At 40.4% G+C, this 27,173-nt stretch overlaps 1 protein-coding gene across 4 annotated transcripts in view; it reads left to right on the forward strand.

The window, feature by feature from the left end:
• The window catches only part of FAM135B (family with sequence similarity 135 member B), a 477,503-nt gene that overhangs the window by 35,970 nt on the left and 414,360 nt on the right, over positions 1–27,173 (forward strand). Inside the window, exon 1 of one of the 4 annotated variants that reach the window (XM_067467274.1) lies at positions 10,282–10,356. The exons of 2 other annotated variants lie outside the window; for them this stretch is intronic. The gene's annotated coding sequence lies outside the window, so the exon portion shown is untranslated. Of the gene's footprint in view, positions 1–10,281; positions 10,357–23,067; positions 23,219–27,173 lie in introns of those variants that run through there. One more of the 4 variants, XM_067467273.1, reaches the window with a different exon arrangement.

Consider the following 27,173-nt stretch of genomic DNA (forward strand, 5'->3'; position numbering starts at 1 on the left):
TGAGTAATACTTGGCTTGACTGCAGTGCATGTGAGAAATTACTGGTTGTCATTGTAAACTATAAGCTTAACACAAATCAAAAGTAACAAAAATATAAAGAAATCCTACAGCACCTTTGAGAACAAATGAGAAAATAAAATGTCTAAGTTATTCTCAAAGATCTTACAAGAATCCTTTATATTTCCTTATACTAAAATAAACTAACACAACTATGTCTTTGAATATGAGTCAGCTGTGGATACAGTGGCCAAAGAGTCAGTAAAATGCTAGGTTTCACCAGATTAATAGAAATAATAGCACCACTCTATGCTGCTTTGGAGAACAAGCCCTATGAGGAAAGGCTTAAGGAGCTGGGCATGTTTAGCCTGAAGAAGAGAAGGCTGAGAGGGGATATGATAGCCATGTATAAATATGTGAGAGGAAGCCACAGGGAGGAGGGAGCAAGCTTGTTTTCTGCTTCCCTGGAGACTAGGACACGGAACAATGGCTTCAAATTACAAGAAAGGAGATTCCATCTGAACATGAGGAAGAACTTCCTGACTGTGAGAGCCGTTCAGCAGTGGAACTCTCTGCCCCGGAGTGTGGTGGAGGCTCCTTCTTTGGAAGCTTTTAAACAGGGGCTGGATGGCCACCTGTCTGGGGTGATTTGAATGCAATATTCCTGCTTCTTGGCAGGGGGTTGGACTGGATGGCCCATGAGGTCTCTTCCAACTCTTTGATTCTATGATTCTAAGTTCTCACATGAAATATTATGTCTAGTTCTAGGCACAACAGTTCAAGAAGGAAATTTCAAGCCATGATATAAGTACAATCAAGATGAGTAAAGGATCTGGAAACCAAGCCCTGTATAGAACAATCTAGTGAGCTGGTTATGCTTAGTAGGTTTGTGTGATCAATAAAAAAAGATTTCAATACTGATTACCAAATTAGAGGATGGGGAGGGAATCATTTCTAAAGTATTTCTGAAATTGGATGAAGTCCATATCGTAAATATAATGAAGTAACTACTTTTCGTTAAGTAATTGTGCCAATGGGAAAACTTCAGGGGCTCCTTTATCCCTTATTGTTAGAGCAGTATCAACATTAAACTTGCTACAATTATGGAACACATTTTTCACTGTTAGCCCACCAAGTTTCAGAATGTTTCACTCATCCACTGAGTTTTGGGGAAAAATTTACAAACAACATTTAAAAATAAAATCTACAAGAGCTGTTTCCTTGATTTTTCTACACAATGACACAAAATAATAGGAGATCAACCCCCCCCCCCCACACACACACACACCAAGTTTCAGAAAGAGTTGCACGTCTACTGATTTTTGGAAAATTTGTAATATTTTGATGATTTTTTTTTTATAAAGCAACAACATCTATCTCCTTGACACAGAATGCAACACATATGACACACAGCACAACATTATGTTTCACAGAACTTCATTGTAGGGATTTCCTCCTTGTACAGCACATAATTACTTACTAGTATCAGTTAGTCCTCTTTGGAGATGCGATAATTTATTGGAACGCTGGTTGTTGCTACAGATGGACATTGCGGATGAGAGCAGAATTCTGGGCAATATAGTTTAGGGCAGGGCCTTTTGAATTGTCTGTCACAAGGGTCCCCAGCTTCCCAAACTACATTTCCCAGAGTTCTCAGTCTCTGTGAATTCACCTTGAATTGAAGCAAAAAAAAAAATGAGATAAGGTCAAATCCCAGCTTTGCTTTGATTCTTCGGAGTCCACCCAGCACTTTTCTATTTTTTCCTGTCTTCCTCCTTCCCCACATTCTTTCAGCACAATAAACTTTACCCCCATCTTCCTAAGAAATGAAATGGTGTGTGTGTGTGTATGTATGCGTGTATGGGGAGGACATTGTGGTGCAATGGGTTAAATGACTAAGCTGGAGAACTTGCTGATTGGAAGGTTGGTGGTTTGAATCCGCAGATGGGGTGAGCTCCCATTTTTAGCCCCAGCTTCTGCCAACTAGCAGTTTGAAAACATGTAAACAATAATAGATCAATAGGCACCAGTTGCGCCCGTACCTTGAGAAGTCTGATCTGGCCACAGTGGTCCATGCTCTTGTTACATCCCGTATAGACTACTGCAATGCACTCTACGTGGGGTTGCCCTGGAAGACTGTTTGGAAACTTCAACTGGTCCAACGAGCGGCAGCCAGATTGCTTACCGGAGCGACATACAGGGAGCACACCACCCCCCTGCTGTGTCAGCTCCATTGGCTGCCGGTTCAATTCCAAGCACAATTCAAGGTGCTGGTTTTGACCTACAAAACCCTTTACGGTTCCGGTCCTGTGTATCTGTCCAAACGTATCTCCCTCTATGTCCCACCCCGGAATTTGAGATCATCTGAGGAGGCCCTGCTCTCGACCCCACCGCTATCACAGGTGAGGCTGGTGGGGACGAGGAGCAGGGCCTTCTCAGTGGTGGCCCCTCACCTGTGGAACTCGCTCCCGGGGGAAATCAGGGCATCAACATCCCTCCTCGCCTTCAGGAGGAAGGTAAAGACGTGGTTGTGGGACCAGGCCTTTGGGCAATCTGACAATTAGATATGGAAACCAGATGGATAGGACTGAAAGGACTGACAATTGTGGAATTGGAATTTAACTATGAGATTGTGAAACGCGGACCGTCAATGAGGTTTGTATTGGTTTTATTGCTTTTATTGGTTTTATGGTTGCTTTTGCCTATAATAATTATTGTTTTCTGTTAATTGTTGTTATTGCTAGAATTGCTGTCTTGTTAATTGATATTGTCTTTTGTTGTTATGTGATGCGGGCATCGAATTGTGCCTTGCTTTTGTAAGCCGCCCTGAGTCCCCCCCCGGGGTGACAAGGGCGGGGTAGAAGCAACCGAAATAAATAAAAATAGGCACTGCGCTGGAGGGAAGGTAACATCACTCCATGCAGTCATGCCAGCCACATTACCTAGGAGTTATCTATGGACAACACATGCTCTTTTGCTTTGAAATGGAGATGAGCACCACCCCCTACAGTCAGACTCAACTAGACATAACGTCAAGGGAAAACCTTTACCTTTATATATATATATATATATATAGAGAGAGAGAGAGAGAGAGAGAGAGATGCCCAATAGATCCAGAATTTTCATTCTGGCCATTCAGTACGATAGACATAGAAATATTTTTTTCTACTTCCATAAACGGAAAGCCTTTATGTATATTCAAATGTCATTGGGTGAAAATTATTGATATCGGCGACTATTTTGTTCACAAAACTGTGGAAAATATGGTCACACAATATATGAATGATTCTTTCCTTCACCATTTTGTGATTTAGGCTATGCTAAGATATAGTTGCCAGCTGAGTTTTATGGCTGAGGATGTGATTTCATGCTGCTTTCAATTTTAGGTAAACACATCCATATGTTAATAGGTTCACATACATCATTTGCACTACAGCAGGACCTTTATGAGCCACTTCTAGACAGAGAAATTGATATGTTACAAAAGCCCCTTCTGCCTTACATTTTGCAAGTATATTTTTTATCTGAGAGAAGACTTCTCTAGGAATCTTTCAGTCTTCCGGGAGGCCCTGGTGGTGCAATGAGTAAAACCTTGTGCTGGCAGGACTGATGACCAACAGGTCAGAGGTTCGAATCCGGGGAGAGAAAATTTATTTATTTATTTATTGGCAGTATTTATATTCCGCCCTTCTCTCCCCGCAGGGGACTCAGGGTGGATTACAATGTACATATACATGCCAAACATTCAATGCCATAGACACACAACATATATAGACAGACACTCAGAGGCTATTTAACATTCCAGCTTCTGGCCACCAGGGGAGCTGTCGCTTCACCATCCATTTGTGACACTGATGAAGTACTTTCCTCATTCTTTGCATACTTCCTGGAGATTTTTATGGCCTTGTAAATCAGTTAAATTAGCCTCCTCATGTAAGTGGTACCTAAATTTTTACTTGGCTGATGCAACTGTCTTTCGGGCTACAAAGGTTGACAACAAGATACACAATTTTGGTCGGGAGCTCACTTTGACCCGGGCTGGCTTCGAACTCATGACCTTTCAGTCAGTAGTGATTTTAATGCAGCTGACTCCCAGCTAGCTGTGCCGCAGTCCCCGTGCCCTCTGTCAACTTAAGCTCCCCATGTGGGGACATGAGAGAAATCTTGTACAAGGATGGTAAAACATCAAACGTCTGGGCAGATAGCCAATTCTCTCACATCAGAAGTGACTTGCATTTACTCAAGTCACTCCTCACAGCAAAAAAACCCCCAAAAAAACCTTCCACAACCTCTGAGAATGCTTGCCACAGATGCAGGCGAAACATCAGGAGAGAATCCTTCTAGAACATGGCCATACAGCCCAAAATACCTACAACAACCCAGTCTTCCAGGACCTTTCCACTTTTGTGAAGATCCTACTCCAAACCTTTGTTATAACCTCTGACAGAAGTTGACCATTTTGTGAGGTCAGCCCTGATGAAGGTTTGATACCTTTTTCACAAAGCTCCATTGTGGATTTCCCCACTGGAGGCAAGACAACGTAGACTGTTGGGCTGGGTAAAATGCCCTTCCTATAAAGACATTCTTTTAAAAAAGAACGGCTCAAGAGAACTAAAAACTCAGAATGATATAACCAAAGACTTTAACAGCGTCTTATGGTTCCAATATGCCCAGATTAAAGAAAGCTACAAAGAGGACAAAAATTAGGTTTTGGGGAAGAAAATGATCTATGGGATAAGATTCAGATGAGAGATAGGAAAGTAATAACGGTTCTATATCAAAACTTATTAGGGTGGACCACTGAAACGGAGATAATCAAAAATTCAATGGTCCAATGGGCGAAAAACATAGGAAAACCCATTCAATTAAGGGAGTGGGAAACAATATGGGCGAGACGGCTTAAATATACTTACTCATCTGATTGAAAAGAGAACTGGTTTAAAATGTTACATCGCTGGTACTTAACGCCTCAAAAGATAGCAAAAATGTATAGAAATGCAGACAACAAATGCTGGAAGTGCAAAGTTAAGGAGGGCTCCTATCACTTATGGTGGCTATGCCCAAGAGTAAGAGAGTACTGGCAGTTGGTACATAAGGAATGTAGGAAAATCCTAAAGTTAGATATCCCCATGTCCCCAGAAGTATATCTGCTAGGAATGTTTGATACAAATCAAACTTTTCCTGATAATAACATGGAAAAGTTGTTCACTTTCTTTGTAACAGCCGCCAGGATGACATTTGCTAAGATGTGGAAACAGGACTTGATACCAACTAAAGCACAATGGTTAGAAAAACTACTGGACATTCAAGAAATGGATGAACTGACCTTCTGGTTAAGACAGAACAATGGAAAAGGAACTGTAATGACAGATTGGAGCTTGCTTAAGAATTACATAGAAAATGAAATATATTAAGATGTAATGTTAGATTAGAGCTCACTTATGATTGATGTAGTAAATGACAGGCACTAAGAGGAAAGTAATATTTTTTCGGGAAATGAGGAGAGAAGGAACATAATAATAGTACTGTAAGAAGAAAATACTTTAGAAGTGAATGAAGATGAGGGGAAGTCGGTTTTAGATAGGGGTGTGGGTTGGGGAGGGGGAGGGACTATGAGGGCGCTGTGATTGGTACGATGTATATGTGTTCACGGTTTTGGTTTCAGTCCGTTGCTTTGTTAGATACCATCACCAGGTCTTGTCTTACTGTTTGTCTTGTCTCCTTTTATTCATATATGTATTTTGTTATATGTCTATTATTATGCAAAACTAATAACAATTAAATTAAAAAAAAGAAGTTGACCATAGAGTCATCCTTGAAATCTTGAGATCCCTGAACATGACATATACATTAAATCAACAAATAATCAAATTTGCAAAAAAATTCTCAAAAGTGATCCTCATAGCTCCTTAAAGTTTGGATGATTCAGTAAACAGTTGTTGTAATGCTTATCTCAGAGCCATCAACAACCATTGAACAACATCCACTATACATTTTGCTTGGCTCTCTCCTCAAGCCTGACAGTGGCATTCTGTGTTCCCTGGAAAGGACACCTTTTTGGCCCATAGTGCCATCAGGTATAACCTGCTATAGCAGAGAGCTACCACCCTTCCAGTGGGATTTCATTTCCACAAAAAGGTCCATAGCTTGGGTAGTTGCAGGTAAAATTCAGTCCAGTGCAACAGACAGCAGACCTACCTGGAAAATATTGCTCTGAAAACACAGTATGTCAAAGAGGGCTTGGTAAGACCATGCATTAAGAGAAAGAGCTGACAGTGGTCATTTATATATCTACTTCCAGAAAAAAATATCTGAAAACAGTCTAAAATGCTAAGGATATTTCTGCTTCCCCACTCACTCCACCTAATCTTCTGTGTATGTGTGTGTTGTTCATGTGAACATCAGAGTCGAATTGTTGACAGCAAGGTTCAGAACATCCTCTTTGTATAAGCTGTTCTGCTGGGCTGTGTTCCAGCTGTTCGTCACTCGGTATGTTTTATATTCCAGCAGGAGACATTAATTCCATTAATTACCATTGAATGAGGGGGTCAGCTGAGGTATCAGCAATTATGTGCATGCATGTTTTGCATAATCTGTGGATGCATTCAGTTGCCCTTTCGTTCACGTGTTGTGTGCACAATGTAGGCAAGACAAAATGTTCAGAAACAAGGCTATACACTCCCAAATGTTAAGCACTTTCAATGTGAGACTGTCCTTGAGGTTTGGATGAAAGGTTTGGCTGGTGTACAAATGTAAGGCTGGAATTCAGTACTTATGTCTACATGTTGTATATATTTGTGTGCAAGCTTACCTGGGCCCCCTTGATGGCACAATGGATTTAACCACTTAGCTGCTGCACTTGCTGACTAAAGGGTCAGCAGTTCGAATCCGTGGAGCGGGGTGAGCTTCTGCTGTTAGGCCCAGCTCCTGCCAATCTAGCAGTTTGAAAACATGTAAAATGTGAGTAGATCAACAGGTACTGCCTTGGTGGGAAGGTAATGGAGCTCCATGCAGTCACGTTGGCCACATGATCTTGGAGGTGTCCAAGGACAATGTTGGTTCTTCAGCTTAGAAATGGAGATGAGCACCACCCCCCAGAGTCGGACATGACTAGACTTAATGTCACAGGAAAGCTTTACTTTGAGCTGACCTCCTGTGTGAGACAAGGACAAGTTTTGGGGCCAAAAATATGAATTTTGAAGCAACCCATTGATAAGTTAAGGGTTGATCTGTAGAGAGGGAGAAGCACCAGCACTGCCTCAGGGCATATAAAAAGTCAGATGTTGTGCCATGGCAGAGAAAGTAGAAGGGTTCTATGTTTCTTTTAGGTGTTTACATTTCTTATAAATTCTCATAATTCACCATTGTACTTAGAGAAGTGAAATGTTACTTTTTGATAAAGTACAGAATTAAGGTACAGGACTTACACTCAACTATAGACAGTCGACCTAGTTTTTTGGGGGGTGGAGTCAATTTTTTAAACTAAAATATCTATAATTATACATGACTATATACTGTGAATGGACTTACATTTTTAGGATCGATGATTGGGCACATTTATAAGATCTGTTTTCATCAAGAGTCTATGATGATGTTACTCTGTAGGAAAATCAACAAAGGAACATTTTGCATCAGGACTAATGTTCATAAGGTATGCCACATATTATTTAATTACTTTATTTTATTTCCATCCTGCCTGAATTCTGGTCTAGGGATTCAAGGCTGTCAAATGAATACTGGCAAAAGTGATGCAAATGCATTAAAAAGTATATAGAAATACTTTTAAAAAACACAACTCAACACTTAATGATATTACAGCCATTGATCATTAAAATATTAAAATGTATTAAAACTTTATAAAAACGTTTTACCCACCCCCAAATCCAATCATACCAATTTTAAAAGACCACCTCTAATTAGATTATAAATACTTGATGACGGAGAAATGTTTTGACCTGCAGATGAAAGGTGTGCAGGGATGGGGTCATCCTGGTCTTGCTAGTGCAGAGGTTCCCAAATTTGATCCTCCAGGTGTTTTGGACTTCAACTCCCACAATTCCTAACAGCTGGTAAGCTGGCTGGGAATTCTGGGAATTGAAATGCAAAACAGCTGAAGGATGAAAGGTTGGGAACCACTGCTGTAGTAGGAGGAAGCTCCAAAGTCCGGGAGTGGCCGCTGAAAAGTTCATTCTCCCTTGTTTACATCAAAAAAGCTAGAGAGGGTGGAGGGTCAGAGAGAAGACTGTCTCCGGATGATCACACAGTTCTGTGTTAGGTTTGAAAGCTGCTTTCATATGTGAGGTTTTTCTGGGATTTTATGTCAGTATCATGTGTTTTATGTAGGCATTGAATGAATGTTTGCCATTGTTATGTTGGAATTCATCCCCTCAGGGAGATAGAGCGGAATACAAATAAAGATTATTATTATTATTATTATTATTATTATTATTATTATTATTATTATTTTACTGACACCAACACTCAGTATGTCACAGCAAACGAGATCTATATGCTGGATTTTGTATCACAAAATCACAAGTCAAACACTTCCCAAGAGTCTAGGACTGTGTGATGTATTTTCGAATGATGCGTGCAGATCCAAGTAAGGTGGCCTTTTGTATTTGACAGATTGTAATTTTGCCAATGTTTATTGTTTCCAAATGCCGGCTGAGATCTTTTGGAATGGTACCCAGTGTGCCGATGACCACTGGGACCACCTGTACTGGTTTATGCCAGAGCCTTTGCAATTCAATTTTAAGGTCCTGATAACGGCTGAGTTTTTCCTGTTGTTTTTCCTCAATTCGGCTGTCACCCGGTATGGCGACATCAATAATCCAAACTTTTTTTCTTTTCCACAATTGTGATGTCTAGCGTAGTGTGTTCCAAAACTTTGTCAGTCTGGATTTGAAAGTCCCACAGTATTTTTGCATGTTCATTTCCCACTATCTTTGCAGGTTTATGATCCCACCAGTTCTTTACAATTAATCATTTAGGCCACAGAATTGTGTCTGTTTGTAGTCCGGTTATGCAATTTTCTTGCAGCCGCTGAGGATATGATCAATGAGGATATGGTCAATTATTATTATTATTATTCCATTATTTTTTATTCAGGGGAACATATATATAAATACACAAACAAACAGAAATAGATACAGGAAACAGCTATAAAAAGCAAGTAGAATACCTTCACCCCCACCAAAAAAAGGGTTTTTTTTTCCTTAATAAAAAATATAGACTACCACAACTAAGAAACTATCTCAGTGTTTCTCAAACTGTACTCCTCTAGGTGTTTTGGACTTCAGCTCCTGGAAATCCCAGCCATCTTACCAGCTGTTAGGAATTGTTAGAGCTGAAGTCCAAAACATCTGGAGGGGCATAGATTGAGAAATTCTGCTCTATCTAAAAAAAACCATTTTAACTTTTACAAGCCACACTAATACATATTAATCATCTAACAAGAACTACTCAACAGACCTCATGCTCACTGTCTGTTGATTTTTGCTTCTTACTTTCTGCCCCCTTGAAATATCCACCTTTCTCACTCTTCTAAATCAGAAATCCAGTAGCTGAAGTTGAAGTTTGTCTCCATGTCTTCTGTAAGAAAATGACAAATGAACTCCAGTTACAGAGTTCTAGTGTGCTAATAAAGAGAGATATGGTCCTTCTAGTCAACGTTAATCCTCAATCAGGAGTACATAAAAAGTGGTACACCTTCAAAATAGGCCTTAGATTCAACATGTTTCATGTTTTCCTTTTCAAGTCAAGGTATCTTTTTTAAGTGTAATGGTTTGTGTGTGTGTGTGTGATGTGTGTGTAGTTGGACTAATGACCACCTACCTTTCCATATTAACATAATATCTGCAACAGTATAGTTATAGGGTGGCATCCTTTGTGACTGAATGGCTCTTTAGCTCTCCAGGATTCTAGTAGAAACTGGAAGCTTTGCCTAGATGTATATCTCGCTGTTTTGCAATGTATGTGAACCGAAGGCCCTTGGCTTAAAAATAGCTGGCTTGCAAAAATAGCTGGCTTGCAGCGTTGTCTCCAGTGGCATGGAGAGAACTGGTTCAACAGGCACTACATCAGTACATACCTCTCTGTCCAGATACCTGTTGGTTTGGTCTCAGAGGTCAAAAGCTATGTTCCCAGCCTCATAACATGGATTCTTAAAAGGTGGGGCAGTGTGTGACTCATTTGCTCTGCTCCACCCACTGCATGTTCTCTGCAGGCACCTCAGTCGTTGTACATCGTGCTCAAAATAGCTGTGGCTATTCAAAGATAATCAAATGTTTGTTAAGGAGGTGAGATGATGAATATTTGATGGCTGTATCAGTGACTTGGAAGAGCAAGGACGTTAAGGTATTAATCACATTGTTGTGGGAAATATCTTTTGCCATCAGTGGGCTGTAAAGACAATGCATCTTGTTGCTTATGGGTTTTGGAAAGCCTGAATGATTTTCTTTGCAAGTTTTGCATTTTCTGGTTTATGCGTCTTGGCTTGTAAAGCCGAGAGTGTTGTAGATAACAAAGACTTAAATGATGCAAATCACCTTCAAGTGATGTAAATCAACCTCTGAAGTTCAAAGCTGCTTATTACCAGTTGTGAAAAAGTGCTGCTTTTAAAAAGTTACATCAATTCTACAATTGAAAAAAAGAAAAGGTAGAAAAAATCTTGTAGCAACTTTGAGACTGAGATGTTTTGTCAGGAGCTTTTGTTAGTTTCAATCAGTTTCTTCAGTTAGAATCATAGAATCAAAGAGTTGGAAGAGACCTCATGGGCCATCCAGTCCAACCCCATTCTGCCAAGAAGCAGGAATATTGCATTTAAATCACCCCTGACAGATGGCCATCCAGCCCCTGTTTAAAAGCCTCCAAAGAAGGCGCCTCCACCACACTCCGGGGCAGAGAGTTCCACTGCTGAATGGCTCTCACAGTCAGGAAGTTCTTCCTCATGTTCAGGTGGAATCTTCTCTCCTGTAGTTTGAAGCTATTGTTCTGCGTCCTAGTCTCCAAGGAAGCAGAAAACAAGCTTGCTCTCTCCTCCCTGTGGCTTCCTCTCACATATTTATACATGGCTATCATATCCCCTCTCAGCCTTCTCTTCTTCAGGCTAAACATGCCCAGCTCCTTAAGCCGCTCCTCATAGGGCTTGTTTTCCAGACCCTTGATCATTTTAGTTGCCCTCCTCTGAACACATTCCAGCTTGTCAATATCTCTCTTGAATTGTGGTGCCCCGAATTGGACACAATATTCCAGGTGTGGTCTAACCAAAGCAGAATAGAGGGGTAGCATTACTTCTCTGGACCTAGACACTATGCTCCTATTGATGCAGGCCAAAATCCCATTGGCTTTTTTGCAGTTAAAAAGCAATTTTTTCAAACCACAGATATATGATGTACATATAGCATAGTTATGGGGTGGTTTCTCCCCATAATTATGCAATAACTTCCACTTTTATCTTGAAGTTTGTATTTAATCAATGCATCTGAGGAAAAAAATATTTATTTAGTTAATTATTTACAGTATTTATGCCCCACCCTTCCCACCCCGAAGGGGACTCAGAGCGACCTTACAAAAGGCAACAATTTGATGCCACATCAACAATATAAAATAAACATATGCATACATCAAAACATACATTTAAAAGTCATATAGAGATTAAAACACATTATTAAAGCCATGTAATCTGAGATCATTGTCTAAAAGCTGTTCCATTTGTTATTGTCTGCTTCCTTAGGGTAAACATTAAGATAGGTACACAGTGAATCCAGTTATATGCATTATCTTCACTGCCTCAGATCTTCCAATTCCTACCAAGAGGTCTGGAACATCATCTTTTAGAGGAGAAAGCTAATGAATCTTATAGAAATCAATGTGTTCCATGTTTTTTCCCCCCAATCCAGCCATTAAAAGAGAATTATACTGGACAAAAAACAATTGGAAGTAATACTCCTGTGAGCTCTCTTTCTGGAAAGAAACCTTGTAAAGGGAACTTGCCAAAATCTGGGAGAAGAGGAGCACCTAACACTCCATTTTTTTAAAAAAAATCAAGATATTATACATCAATTTAATAAATATTACAAAAAAAAACCCTTTAAACCAATGAGCAAATAAAGAAGGAGGAAATACAGCAAGATTTGGGGAAACAAAAACTAATAAGAATACTAGTGGTACAAAGAGAATTACTGAATAAACCTATCACCGTGGAAGAGATACAGAAAGCCATAAAGAAGATGGAAATCTTCAAACACTAAAGTTAAAATAAATCAGTTATGCCACTAATCCATTTTGTTTCCCTACTGAAACAGACTTATATAGATATATTTTTCTGTGGTCTTCTACATATGCCAGAAATAGTGATGCTGATCTAGAATGGATAATCTGCATCAGCAGCATCATAGAATCAAAGAGTTGGAAGAGACCTCATGGGCTATCCAGTCCAACCCCCTGCCAAGAAGCAGGAATATTGCATTCAAATCACCCCTGACAGATGGCCATCCAGCCTCTGTTTAAATCAGACTCTGCACAGCTGTCCACTGAGCCAGCTTGGGTGCTGGCAAGTCCACATTGTGTGGTATCACCAAGCTGGCCTGCCAACAGGATTGCATTAACATGGCTCAGCAAGACGAGAACCACTTTGGTGCTTTTCGGCTGCCACCTTTATCTTCCCATCCCTGTCAATCTGGCCTTAGTGACAATCACTAATCATGAAAGTAGTGGTGGTCATTGGTCAGTTTCTGTAGTGACACTAGGCAGAATTACAAAGCGATGCAAAGGGGGTGGGGGGTGGGATGGAGAAATCATTCCTTCCTTTATCCCCCTTCCCTTTGATAGCTTTGATGCTCCAACGTATGTCACTATAGGTAACAAGTGATGACTGCCACTAATGTTGTGCTCAGTGATCACTATTAAGGCCAGACCAACAGGAGAAAGGTAAGGGTCACTCTTTGACTCTAGGCTGCCTTAGCCAAGGGAAAACAGGGCAGAAATAGAAATAATAGGGAGCATCCCAACTCTTCATCGCTAATAATAATAATAATAATAATAATAATAATAATAATAACTTTATAATAACACAATAATAATAATAATAATAATAACTTAATAATAACTTAATAATCGTTCCTTCCTTTCTCCCCCTCCCCTTTGATAGCTTTGATGCTCCAACTTATATCACTATAGGTAGCAAGTGATGACCGCCACTAATGTTGTGCTCAGTGATCACTATTAAGGCCAGACCAACAGGAGAAAGGTAAGGGTCACCCTTTGACTCTAGGCTGCCTGATAGGATAGAAATAGAAATAACAGGGAGCATCCCAACTCTTCATCGCTAATAATAATAATAATAATAATAATAATAATAATAATAATAACTTTATAATAACTTTATAATAACACAATAATAATAATAATAATAATAATAATAATAATAATAATAACTTAATAATCGTTCCTTCCTTTCTCCCCCTCCCCTTTGATTGCTTTGATGCTCCAACTTATGTCACTATACGTAACAAGTGAAGACTGCCACTAATGTTGTGCTCAGTGATCACTATTAAGGCCAGACCAACAGGAGAAAGGTAAGGGTCACCCTTTGACTCTAGGCTGCCTGAGCCAAGGGTAAACAGGATAGAAATAGAAATAGAAATACCAACTCTTCATCCAAATAATAATAATAATAATAATAATTTTATTCTTATACCGTGCCACCATTTCCCTGAAGGGATTCGGGGTGGCTTACAAGGGAGCAAGCCCTCATTACAGATAAAACAGCATTAAAAACAATCAAATAAGACATAAATTCAATCAGTGCAACATCTTAAAAAAATAGGTTGGGATAACAGTCAAACTGGGATTAGGCTTAAATTGGTGCAGTGGTTCCGGATTGGGGCCAGTGGAACTGAGGTTAGAGATGCCTTAACATATCAAAGTGCCTCTGGAGCCTCAGGGTAGCTCCAGAGGATCCCATGAATTTTTAAAACATGAGATAAAACCACATTAAGTATCATGCAATGGGCCCAATGCATCACATGGATGCCACAGAGTCTATTCATACATACAGCACCTAATTTGGCTCATACAAATGGACCCTTTGTGATGGGACCTCCATGAGAGCCCTCTTGTTGACATCTTAATCAAAAACTAATTGAAAAACATGTTTTTTTAATTAAAAAAAATACCAAGTAACACTGATGAGAAGAATCCTGGACTAGCAAGATTTTGCACCATTTGGGAATTATTCCTTTATAAAATTACATGTGGTTGTTTTGCATTAAAAAGAGCTTTTCCTGTACATGAAACATCTTTTTCTAAAAAAAAAGAAGATAATCTTTCTGCATGGGAAAAAACAAGCTGCATTTGGGAATAGATAATGTAAACTTTGCATATGATTGATTTACACCGAAACCAGCTTTTTGTGGAGGAAGCAGGTTTCCAACTGCTGCCTGCTTGTATATAAATGTCATTTCATGTGCAGAGAAAGCTGTCTCTTGCTCTGAAAGTGCTGTTTCTTGTGTAAAGCATCCGCATGCAAATTTTGCACAGCAAACTCTTAAATTGTGAAAAGGTTTCAAAAACTTCAAAGTTTTCAACGTCTCTTTTGCAGTGAGAAGAAAATGGCTCAATTACCCATTGCTTCTTTTGAGAGGAAACTTAGAGAATAATTGCACATCTATCTGGTGGTTCTTAAGAATGAAATGAAGAGTTATCTCTTCCAAAGGGCCTTTTCAACTGTTTTAATATTTATTATTTCTTCATTTAATGTTTTTAGTGCAAAAATTGTATTACAGCAATGGTTTTAACGTCTCCATTGTGAAGTCTGTGTTTAATTATTTATTTATTAGAATTAGATCAGTGGTTCTCAACCTGGGGTCCCCAGATGTTTTTAGCCTTCAACTCCCAGAAATCCTAACAGCTGGCAAACTTGATGGGATTTCTGGGAATTGTAGGCCAAAAACACCTGGGGACCCCAGGTTGAGAACCACTGATTTAGATCCTCCTGCCTTACACTCATAACTAGGATATAAAGTGGCATCAAGCATTTCTTTCTTTTTCTTTTTTTTTTAAATCTATAATAAGATGCACAGGCCATGATTACACAAAAGCAAGGGTAAAACTAAAGACCGTTAAATTGCCCGATTCCCATAAACTCACTCTGGAGATTCTAGTGAGAAAACAGGTGGGTTGCCGGTCCACAGGCAAAAGATCTGGGAAGATCCAGCCCATTGGTGGGAATGGGGAACTCATGAGTCTCCCTTTTCCATTCCTAGGATCCTTTCTTATCTTAATTTCAAGGGAGCCTGGGTTTGAAGAAAGGGGTTAAGGAAGAACACTTCCTGGGACCCTTTCGTATCTTCCTTTCAAGGGAGTCTAGGTTTGAAGAACGGGGCTAAGGAAGCACCCCTCTTGGGATCCTTTTCTTTCTTCCTTTCAAGGGAGTCTGGGTTTGAAGAACAGGATTAAGGAAGAACCCCTCCTGGGACCCTTTCCTGTCTTCCTTTCAAGGGAGTCTGGGTTTGAAGAATGGGGTTAAGGAAGCATTCCTCCTGGGACCCTTTCCTATTTTCCTTTTAAAGGCAACCTGGGTTTGAAGAAAGGGGTTAAGGAAGAACCCCTCCTGGGACCCTTTCCTATCTTCCTTTCAAGGAAGTCTAGGTTTGAAGAACGAGGCTAAGGAAGCACCCCTCCTGGGACCCTTTCCTATCTTCCTTTCAAGGGAGTCTGGGTTTGAAGAATGGGGTTAAGGAAGCATTCCTCCTGGGACCCTTTCCTATTTTCCTTTTAAAGGCAACCTGGGTTTGAAGAAATGGGTTAAGGAAGAACCCCTCCTGGGACCCTTTCCTATCTTCCTTTCAAGGAAGTCTAGGTTTGAAGAACGAGGCTAAGGAAGCACCCCTCCTGGGACCCTTTCCTATCTTCCTTTCAAGGGAGTCTGGGTTTGAAGAATGGGGTTAAGGAAGCATTCCTCCTGGGACCCTTTCCTATTTTCCTTTTAAAGGCAACCTGGGTTTGAAGAAATGGGTTAAGGAAGAATCCCTCCTGGGACCCTTTCCTATCTTCCTTTCAAGGGAGTCTAGGTTTGAAGAACGAGGCTAAGGAAGCACCCCTCCTGGGACCCTTTCCTATCTTCCTTTCAAGGGAGTCTGGGTTTGAAGAATGGGGTTAAGGAAGCATTCCTCCTGGGACCCTTTCCTATTTTCCTTTTAAAGGCAACCTGTGTTTGAAGAAATGGGTTAAGGAAGAACCCCTCCTGGGTCCCTTTCCTATCTTCCTTTCAAGGAAGTCTAGGTTTGAAGAACGAGGCTAAGGAAGCACCCCTCCTGGGACCCTTTCCTATCTTCCTTTCAAGGGAGTCTGGGTTTGAAGAATGGGGTTAAGGAAGCATTCCTCCTGGGACCCTTTCCTATTTTCCTTTTAAAGGCAACCTGGGTTTGAAGGAATGGGTTAAGGAAGAACCCCTCCTGGGACCCTTTCCTATCTTCCTTTCAAGGAAGTCTAGGTTTGAAGAACGAGGCTAAGGAAGCACCCCTCCTGGGACACTTTCCTATCTTCATTTCAAGGGAGTCTGGGTTTGAAGAATGGGGTTAAGGAAGCATTCCTCCTGAGACCCTATCCTATTTTCCTTTTAAAGGCAACCTGGGTTTGAAGAAATGGGTTAAGGAAGAACCCCTCCTGGGACCCTTTCCTATCTTCCTTTCAAGGGAGTCTGGGTTTGAAGAACAGGGTTAAGGAAGCATCCTCCTTAGACACAGTTTGCATAAGACACTCACTGCATTCTATTCTTACTAGCGGTCCCCTGCCACGTGTTGCTGTGGCCCAGTCTGTTGATCTGGAAAATAAAGTAATGAGAAAGTGTTGGTTTCTAATAGATGTAATGTCTTAATGCTTGTGGGTAAACAGTATTTCTTGCTGTTTCTTTGCCAGTGTTGATGTGGAAAGTGTCTGATTTGCCTACTCTGGAACATGCAACATATAATTGTCCTTCTTCAGGGGTCCTTTCAAATCTATACTATATTTGTGTGTATGTGAATCATATCTGTCTATATCTATGGTTGGATGGCTCTTTGTCAGGAGGGCTTTGATTACTTTTTTTGCCCTGGTGAAGGGAGTTGGACTGGATGGCCTTGAGTGTTTTCCGTTGGTCATGGGGGGTTCTGTGTGGGAAGTTTGGCCCCATTCTGTCATTTGTGGGGTTCAGAATGCTCTTTGATTGTAGGTGAACTGTGAATCCCAGTGACTACAACTCCCAAATGTCAAGGACTATTTCCCCCAAATTCCATCTGTGTTCATATTTGGGCGTATTGTGCCAAGTTTGGTCCAGATCCATCATTGTTTGAGACCACAGTGCTCTCTGGATGAAGATGAACTACAACTCCCAAACTCATGGTCAATGCCCACCAAACCCTTCCAGTATTTTCTATTGGTCATGGGAGTTCTGTGTGCCAAGTTTGGTTCAATTCCATCGTTGATGGAGTTCAGAATGCTCTTTGATTGTAGGTGAACTATAAATCCCAGCAACTACAACTCCCAAATGACAAAATCATAATTTTTTGAGTGATGGTCACTCCTTGTGTTGTGAGACATTTTGTTGCCAAATTTGGTGTGATTTCATTCATTGGTTCTTTTGTTTTTAAGGTACTCATTATGCACAGAGCATTTATAGATATATAGATTGGCCCAGCAGGGCTCACAGGGAAACCCAGTGCGAGCAGCATGCAGCAGCCTCTCCGCACCACGTGGTGCTGAATAGGGGAGAAGGAGGCATGATCGTGGTTCCGTAACAGACAGAAAAAATGTGATGGCTGAGCCCTTACCATTATGGTCATTCGGCCAAGTCGAACAAGCTAAATTGACCAAAGGGAACCAAGTCTAGTATCTATGTTGTTTGGCTCAACTTTAAATGTCATGTTTCAATCCTTGTTTGGTAAGACACCAGCATTCTTCAGCAGGAAAGACTTAAAATATTTTAAAACGCTAACGCCTATGATTCCATAGCACTGAGCCATGGGAGTTAAAGTGGTGCCAAACTGCATTAATTTGGCATTGTAGATTCAAATGGTTGAAATTCCACTCAAATGGGGGCTAGGGTTTGAATTTTCTCAGCCATGGCCTTGGGAAAATTACACTTCTCTTGGTTTTAGAGGAAGACAGTGGTATAAACAAATCCTGCCAAGAAATCCCTGTAATAATTTTGTCTTGGGAGTATCATAGGTCAGAAATAATTTGAAAGCGCACAACACCAGACCTGGGAAATGAATGCATGACCTTGGACAACTCACACTTCCTCTGTGTCAGAGGAAGGCAACAGTGAACCTCCTCTAAATAAATTGAGAAACCTTTGTTATAAGCTTTCCATGGGACCATCATAAATTGGAAATAACTTGAAGATCACAAAACACCAACAAACAAGGCATAACCTGGGCCTGTTGAAACAGCATATATCTATAAATTTCTTCAAATATTATGTATCTTTGGATTGGAAACACACTGAAACGAAAACATTCAAGAGACATTTAGAACGTGCTTCCCTGGCTGCATCCATTCTGTAGAATTAATGCAGTTTGATACCGTTTTAACTGCTGTTGCATATTCTATGGTGTCTATTTTACAAGCTTTTTAGCCATGTATGATGAAAGTCCTGGTGCATTGCTAAACTACAACTCTCAGGAATCCATAACATTGAATCATGGCAGTAAAGTGGTGTCAAAACTGCATTAATTCTACGGTGTAGAATTACCGTAGAATTAATGCCTGTCTTCCTGCCTGCCCTCCCTTTTCCCAGCATCTAACACCATTCATTTCAGTCTTTCACAGCCTTTTGCTTGACAATTCAAAAGAAGCTGCTGTAACTACAGTTCCTTGAATTAAGCTTTGCACCATTGAGCTGCTAGGTTTTGCAGGATTGGATTACATGCCACACTGCAGATGGATACATTCAGTTTGGGGGCAGGTAGAAATGTATCTCTTCCCTGGTTGCAGGTTGTCATGTTTGTTTTAATCTGCACAAAGCAGGCTGATTGCTTACAAGGAAAACATTCTGTTTGAGATCACCTCCCAGGGGGTTGGAAGGCACTGCTGCTCTCAATGGTAAAATTCCAGTTCAATTTGGGAACCTTTCAGGCTTTGCTGAGTGACTTGGATTGCTCTTCCACCCACTCCTGTCTTTCTGTTATATCAGGGAAAGGTGCTGTCTGTAAGCCTAAAAGGCAATTTCTAGGTTGGCTGTGTGATTTAAATCAGAGTGCAATTTTGCACAACATCTGGGGAATATGTTCTACTTAACCATGCTTGTGCCTGCTGTGCTGGCTTTACACTGTAGAATTAATGCAGTTTGACTCCACTTTAACTGCCATGGCTCAAATGCTTTGAAGAGGTGCCAGCTTTCATTAGCAGGGAAGACTAAAGACCTTGTAAAACTACAACTCCCATGATCCCATCACATTGAGTCATACCATTGAAGTTAGTGTTAAACTGCATCAATCCTACAGTGTAGATGCACCCCTGATCACTGTCATAGCTTTGGAAAAAGGTTCCTGTTTTGGACTACAGCCCCTATGATCATAGAATCATAGAATAATAGGTTTGGAGGAGACCTCATTGGCCATTTAGTTCAACCACCTGCCATGCAGGAAAAGCACAATCATAATATCCCTGACAGATGGCCACCCAGTCTCTGTTTAAAAGTTTCCAAGGAAGGAGCTTCCACCACACTCTGAGGCAGAGAGTTCTTGTTCTGTCGCGTGCTGGGCTTGTAATAGCTGTACTTTTCTATAGGACGTATACTTTAAGCCCAGCAGAAAGCCAGGGGCACCTCAAAGAGAGGTTGTCAGGGATTTCTCTGAAGTGATGGTCTTTAGAGTCTTTAATGATACAACAAAGTCTTTATTATGGAACAAACAACAAATCTTCAATGGTTCAAACAACACTTCCAGGCTTTCTTAGTCTAGTCCTCAATGGACTTCAATCAACTGAACATTTTCCATAGGAAAAACCCCTTTTTAACCTCTCCCAGGCTGCTTTCTATCTATGCCTCGTCAGTATGGGTGCTACTACTGATTCCAAGTGCATCTGGCTATCGAGCACACCTTACCGGCTGAGGCTTGAAGATATTTCAGCTGAGTTCAGTGAATCAGTTTCCCTGGATGGTCAGTTTCCCTGGATGTTCCTTTTTCCCGGGAGGTTCTTTTTCCCCTGGATGCTCTTAAGAAAGGAAGCTTTTCAACGGGACGAGCTGGTCTACGTCCTATAGCTTAGCTACCTTGTGTGAGACTGACTAAAAATGGCTCCCTTCCCTTCCCAATTGCCCTGAGCAAGGGGCGGGACCAAAACTTAATGATGATGGACAGGTGACTTGCTCTATGATTGCAATCAAAGGAAGCCACCTATTTGCAGAGTCCCTGAAACCTTGGACTGCAAGCAAACATTTAATACAAAGCAAATAAAGTTGGAGCTCCTGGTACAGCCGTACCAGCACAGTTCTACTGTTGAGCAGCTTGTATGGTCAGGAAGTTCTTCCTAATGTTCAAGTGGAATCTCCTTTCCTTTAATTTGTTCTAGTTCTAGTTTCCAGGGCAGCAGAAAACAACCTTGCTTCCTCTTCCTTATGACACACTTTCCCATATTTATCCATGGCTGTCATGTCTCCTCTCAACCTTCTCTTCTGAGGGCTAAACATCCCGAGTTTTTAAAAACACTCCTCATAGGGTATGGTCTCCAGACCTTTGCTAATTTCAGTTGCCCTCCTCTGGACACCTTCCAGCAGTAATGATCCCTCAGACAAAATGGATACTAAAGAACACATGCTATTTACTTGCATGTCTTAATGACTGCCTGAATTTGGAAAAGTCACTTTTTTCAGTTAAAACCTCTTCTATCATCACGATAGACGATCCTAACTGAGGGTGTCTCTACACTATAGAATGAGTGCAGTTTGACAACACTTTAACTGCCATTGCTCAGTGCTATGAAATCCTATTAATCATAGTTTTATAAGTTTTGTCATCTCTGTCAAAGAGTGCTGGTATCTCACCAAACTACAACACACATAATTTCATAGCTTCAAGCCATGACAGCTAAAGTGGTGTCACGCTGCTTTAGTTCTACAGTGTAGGTGCACTCTGGCTCATTCTGGAGAGTTGTAACTCTGAAATGATAACATCTCCAGTTTCTGACTAACACAGCATGTAGATTTTTTTTCTCTTGGTGTTTTTAAACAGGATGTGGTTTATTTTTCAAGATTCAGACCTCTTTCAGTCCAGGAAATCTCACTTTAAGCACAATCAGATATTTTGAATGAATATGAAAACAGGAACATAATCGTCCTCAAGATTTCCCCAGCCAGTTATTTTTGTGATGCATTTCTCACTTTAAAATGACAATGTTACACATATAAAAATGCATATTTCAGAACCAGATTGGTTTCAAAGTGTGCCCTTTGAGAGAAAATATGTTTGGGGGAAAAGACCTTTCTTACAAAACACTTCGAAAAGTCATTTTTTTCTCCAGATTTTCTTTCTAAATTGCAACATCATAAGCAAATGGGATGTTTATGGATTCATGTGATGCTAGCATGGCCAACAAAGAAGCTAATTCATCCCTCTCCAGATACTTGCCATGACACCTTCAGGGTGTGGTGAATTAGAAATGAAAGGAAATAATTTAGTCAGGATACAGATTTTAAACATATTAAGACAGATGCAAATACTATTTATTACATAAGATTTATGAAGTTAGGACTCTCAATGAAATTTAGGAGTAAGAATCCTGTTAGATTGGACCAAAGATTCATCCAAGCAGAGAGTCCAAATACTTTGTAGAAGTTGAGAAGGAAAGCAGTAATATTTCCCTTCTTCTGTCCTTGTCATTTAGGTTTTGTGGTACACTATTTGGTTTATTAAGACTATTGAAAAATAAAATAATAGAATCAAAGAAATTTTAGAAACATAAAGTTGAAAAAGACCACAAGGGTTATCCACTCATGACAATATCAAACCACTCCCAACAAATGGCCATCGAGCCTCTGTTTGAAAATCTCTAAAAATGGTGATTCGCCATACTCTGAGACAGTGTATTCGTTATTCAATTGTCAAAGAGCTCTTACCATCAAGAAGCTCTTCCTAATATTTAGATGGAATTTCCTTTCCAATATTCGGAATCCATTGCCTTTTCTCCTAATCTTTGGAGCAGAAAAAAACTAGCTTGCTCCATTTCCGAGATGACACCATCTCACATATTTAAACATGTCTTGTATGCCTCCTCTTCACCTTCACCTTCATTTTAAATATACCTAGCTCCCTTAGCTGTTCGATTTTGGTCACCTTCCTCTGGACATGTTCCAGCTTGTCAATATCTTTCTTGAATGGTGATACCAGAATTTGACACAACTGAGGTCTGATTAAGTTAGAATAGGGTGGCACCATTACTTCTTTTGACTGAGACATTATATCTTTGTCAATATGGCTATGAAGCATAAAGCACATGTTACCTGCTCCTAATATCAACAAAGTTGAACCGTGAATGGACATCTCTGGAGAGATTAAAGGAATATTGTTGTCCAAGATCCTGAGTCAAACACATGGTCACAATGTTGTATCATGTTTTAACACCTTAAAAGTCAGGGAGCTGTCTTGAGTGATGGTTTTGGGCTGCTCCCAAGTGTGGCTCTGAAGTATGATGAGACCAGCTCCCTCCCAGCAGAAGACTTGGTACAGGACCCGGCAGGATCATAGTATAATGCATTGGGTGGAGAGGCCTGGCCACATCATCCTCCAGCACTTTGCTTGACAGCAACACAGAAGGCTGATTGACTTTTAAAGGTGGGTTTCAGGATGATTTGCAGGCATGGCAATAATGCAACATTTGCAGATAAAAATATAATACATCTATGATGTCCTAACTCTAAATTAGACAAAAGTAATAGGATGCCTTGGTCAATGTGTCATCTTCATATTCATCTTCATCCTTATATTCATCCTCCTCATTGTTTCTTCCCAGCTCAATTCACTTTTCAAACACCTTATTGCAAGCAAACACATCTTAGTTTATGAGTCACCATTGCCCTTTATTCCAGAGTCTGCTTATTATTTTGGTCCTCTGAATCTGACTTCATTGATTTCTGAGCTACCGGCACACACTGCCAGAAAGGGGGAGAGAGAGAGAAGAAGGAAGAAAGAGATAGAGAGGGAGAGATGTCATTTCTTCAGGATTACATTTCATAATGGAGGTAGGGAGAAGATGTTGTTTTTACTGAATCTATTTTTCCACCTAAGACCCAAATTCTAACCACCTAGTATACCTTAATGCAATGCAGTGCCTGGAAAATGTATGACAGAGAGCTGTGCTATTTCATAAGAAGGCAGCAGATATTATTTTTCTTTTCTTTTGAGTCATTACCTCGTCAAATGAAGTGTTTATTTTTATTCCTACATCCTTGATTCCCCACCTCCCTTTTCACCCCTTTTAGATGGATTTAGTGATGGAAGCACATTAGCATGATTGAATAAAATGGCTTTCTAAATTATTTTTGACTAGTCACAATGCTGAGCAGACTGATTAGCAGTCAAGTTGGCAAACAAGATTGCCAAGTGTAAACAATATCATTGAGCTTTTCAGTGTGTAAATGGATGTTGTATGCTGCTTATGCAGTTCTCTGGATTTTCTTGTATGTTGGTGGTCTTTCTTGTAAATTCCACTCATGACTGTAGCAACTTGAGCTCTCTCTCATTGATGGTTTTGAAGTTTGCTAGGGTTTTGGGCTTCTGGACTCTCGCAAAAGTAGGGAAAAAAACTACTTAAATAAACAATATGCTTTTAACCTGAAGCAATTGCACCTCTAGGGTATCTAAGTCTTCAACAGTGACTCCATGGTCATCTTCTGCTGGGATTGACCATAGAATTGCACCGGAGAGAAGTGTTCTCTCCAGGTGCTACAGTGGACTTCTATGGTCAACTTCCAGCAGTTGCACTTGAAGATCTACAGATTCTTAGAGATACCATTTTAATGAAATTTATAATAAATTTACCAAATGAAAGACTTTGTAAAGGGCCAAAGGGAGATGAATCAGGGAAACTTATAATGTTTTTCTGGTTGGTTAGCAGCTGATAAATACTGATAAATACTCTTATCTTTGACCAGCAATCTCCACCAAAGTTATGTTGCATCATCAGGAATGGTGAGAGCCTGCCCAGCCATTAAACAGGGGGATGTAGTTCACTTAGACTGCAGATTTGAGGTGTCTTGTGTGGGCAGCAATCTAGTAAATGTTTGTGTTGCTGTTTATTGTTGGTAGGTCTGGAGAGCAGTACTTATGTCAATTGTTGCCTCATATGCTAAAACAATATGGCTACAGAATGGCTACAATATGGCTACAAAGTGGGCAGCAATCTAGTAAATGTTTGTGTTGCTGTTTATTGTTGGTAGGTCTGGAGAGCAGTACTTATGTCAATTGTTGCCTCATATGCTAAAACAATATGGCTACAGAATGGCTACAATATGGCTACAAAGTGGGCAGCAATCTAGTAAATGTTTGTGTTGCTGTTTATTGTTGGTAGGTCTGGAGAGCAGTACTTATGTCAATTGTTGCCTCATATGCTAAAACAATATGGCTACAGAATGGCTACAATATGGCTACAAAGTGGGCAGCAATCTAGTAAATGTTTGTGTTGCTGTTTATTGTTGGTAGGTCTGGAGAGGAGAACTTATGTCAATTGTTGCCTCATATGCTAAAACAATATGGCTACAGGCTTTGGCTACAGAATACCTTGACATGAGTGAGTAGGTATCACATGTTGCTCTTTCTTAGAAAGCAAAATATCTTAAGTCGGAATCAGCACTCTGTGCATGTGATAGTTACAGATATGAGTGTTCACATTTATCTCATGAGCTGAGTTTCAGCAAACAAGAAGTCCCATGGATAAGCAGAACTGATAAAATGTGTGTGAGTCTTGCAGCAGGTTCAGATATGATCACAGATTTCATGATTCTGTGATTGTATGTGAACCTGCTTTGAGATAGCAAACTCTATCAATCCTGCTTACCAAGAAGCCAAGCTACACAGGATATTTCTGCAGATTACACCATTTTTCTTGTAAGCATTTTCTTTTGATGCATAGTACGCTAAAATAGGTACTTTTACGTGTATTTCAATATCCATTTTGTGCTAAGAAAATTATGCCAGAAATTGAAAAGCACAAAACCATGCTACAACTGAGGTTCTATAATCCTGATAAAAACTGAACAACAGCATCAGGTATAAATGCAGGAGAAGGAATATAGCAGCTCCTCTACAACTAACAGATTTACATCAACATGAGCTTTATGTGTAAAGTAGGTACTACTGATGCAATACCATGTGTAACTAGTCCCAGCTGTGCTGATAACAACATAATTTTGATGGCTATTTGACCATTCTATTGGAGTAGTTTGCTAATTTTTATTTTAATTGGGGTAGGACTAGTACAAGAGACATATGTGAACATTTCTAGAATCTTTGGCATTGCCGATTTGTTCAAAAGACAGTCCCCTTAGGATGAAAATGCTGCTGTTGAATGCCAGGTCAGTAAATGGAAAAAAAAACTGCCATCCAGGACTTTATCCTGGATGACCTGGTTTGTATCATGGAGACGTGGCTGGATGAGACTGGAGTTAATCTCTCTCAGATCAGCCTACCACGATTCTCTGTGTAGCAGCATGTGAGACTTGTGGGGGGGATGGGGAGGTAGAGTTGCAGTGGTCTATCAAGATTCAAACCCCTCTGACCAGGTTCCCCATCCCACAGTCAACAGTCTTTGAATATATTTCTCTAAAGGTGGGCAACTGGGACAGAATAAGAGTTCTGTTGGTGTACCGTCCACTCTGCTGCCGAACAATCTCCCTTCCTGAGCTAGCCAGGATTGTTTGGGAGTTGGTATTGGAGTCTCAATGGATAATAGTGCTGGTAGACTTCAACATCCTTGCTGAGACTGCCCTGTTGGAAATGGCTCAGGACTTCATGGCCTCCATGACAACTATGGGCCTGTCCCAGGTGGTATCTTGCCCTAACCATACTGCGGGACATACTTTGGACCTTGTTTTTTGTGCAGGAAGGGATGATGGTGATTTTGATGTGGAGGAACTTGTCACACTCCGGTTGTCATGGACCAATCACTAAACCTGCTCAGGTTTAGACTTACTTGGACTCCAAAACTCCACAGGGGTGGGGGACCAATTGAGATGCTCCGCCCCAGGAGGCTTATGGATCCAGATGGATTCCTGATGGCTCTTGGGGATTTTCCAGTCATCTTGGCAGGTGAACTTGTCAAAACTCTGGCTGACCTCTGGAATGGGGAAATGGCCAGGATGGTGGATACAATTGCTCCTAAATGTCCCCTCTCCTGGAGCAAAACCAAACCACCCCTTGGTTTTAATGCTATAGAATCATTAATTTTACTTTGGTGAGACATCAGCACTAGTTGCTAGGGTACAAAAGTGAATGTAAATGCCAATGTTGGTGGGAAATCAATTCAATCAAAACATTTTTCTTCTAAACTTTTAGAAGGAAAGTGTTTAGCCTTCATTGGCCTTCATGATTCCTTAGCATTTAGCCATAACAGTTAAAGTGGTGTCAAACTTAATTAATTCAGCAGTGTAGAAGCACATCTAGTGGAACCTTCAAATCACGTCAACACCCTGATTTTCATGGCATCATCTAATATGAGAGAAGAACATCTATTATTTTCAAGTTCCCTTGAAAAGCTCCCTGAAGACATTGTCTGATTGCTGTTAGAAAAAAGAAGTACTGGACAAGAAAATTATTGGAATTCTGCAAATTAGTCTTTTTTGAATTTGAGCCTTTTTGCCATTGAAACAATTCAAGGCTTGGAAATAATCCATTAAACATCTCCTGGTCATTTGTTATAATTTCTTGAAAATCATTTCAAAGGTTGTTATATGACAATAGTAAAGGTAAAGGTAATCCCCTGACATTAAGTCCAGTCATGTCTGACTCTGGGGTGTGGTGCTCATCTCCATTTCTAAGCCGAAGAGCCAGCGTTGTCCGTAGACACCTCCAAGATCATGTGGCCAGCATGACTGCATGGAGCGCCGTTACCTTCCTGCCAGAGCGGTACCTATTGATCTACTCACATTTGCATGTTTTCGAACTGCTAGGTTGGCAGAAGCTAGGGCTGACAGCGGAAAC

This window comes from Anolis sagrei, chromosome 4, assembly GCF_037176765.1.
Source record: "Anolis sagrei isolate rAnoSag1 chromosome 4, rAnoSag1.mat, whole genome shotgun sequence".
NCBI classification, from domain to species: domain Eukaryota; kingdom Metazoa; phylum Chordata; class Lepidosauria; order Squamata; family Dactyloidae; genus Anolis; species Anolis sagrei.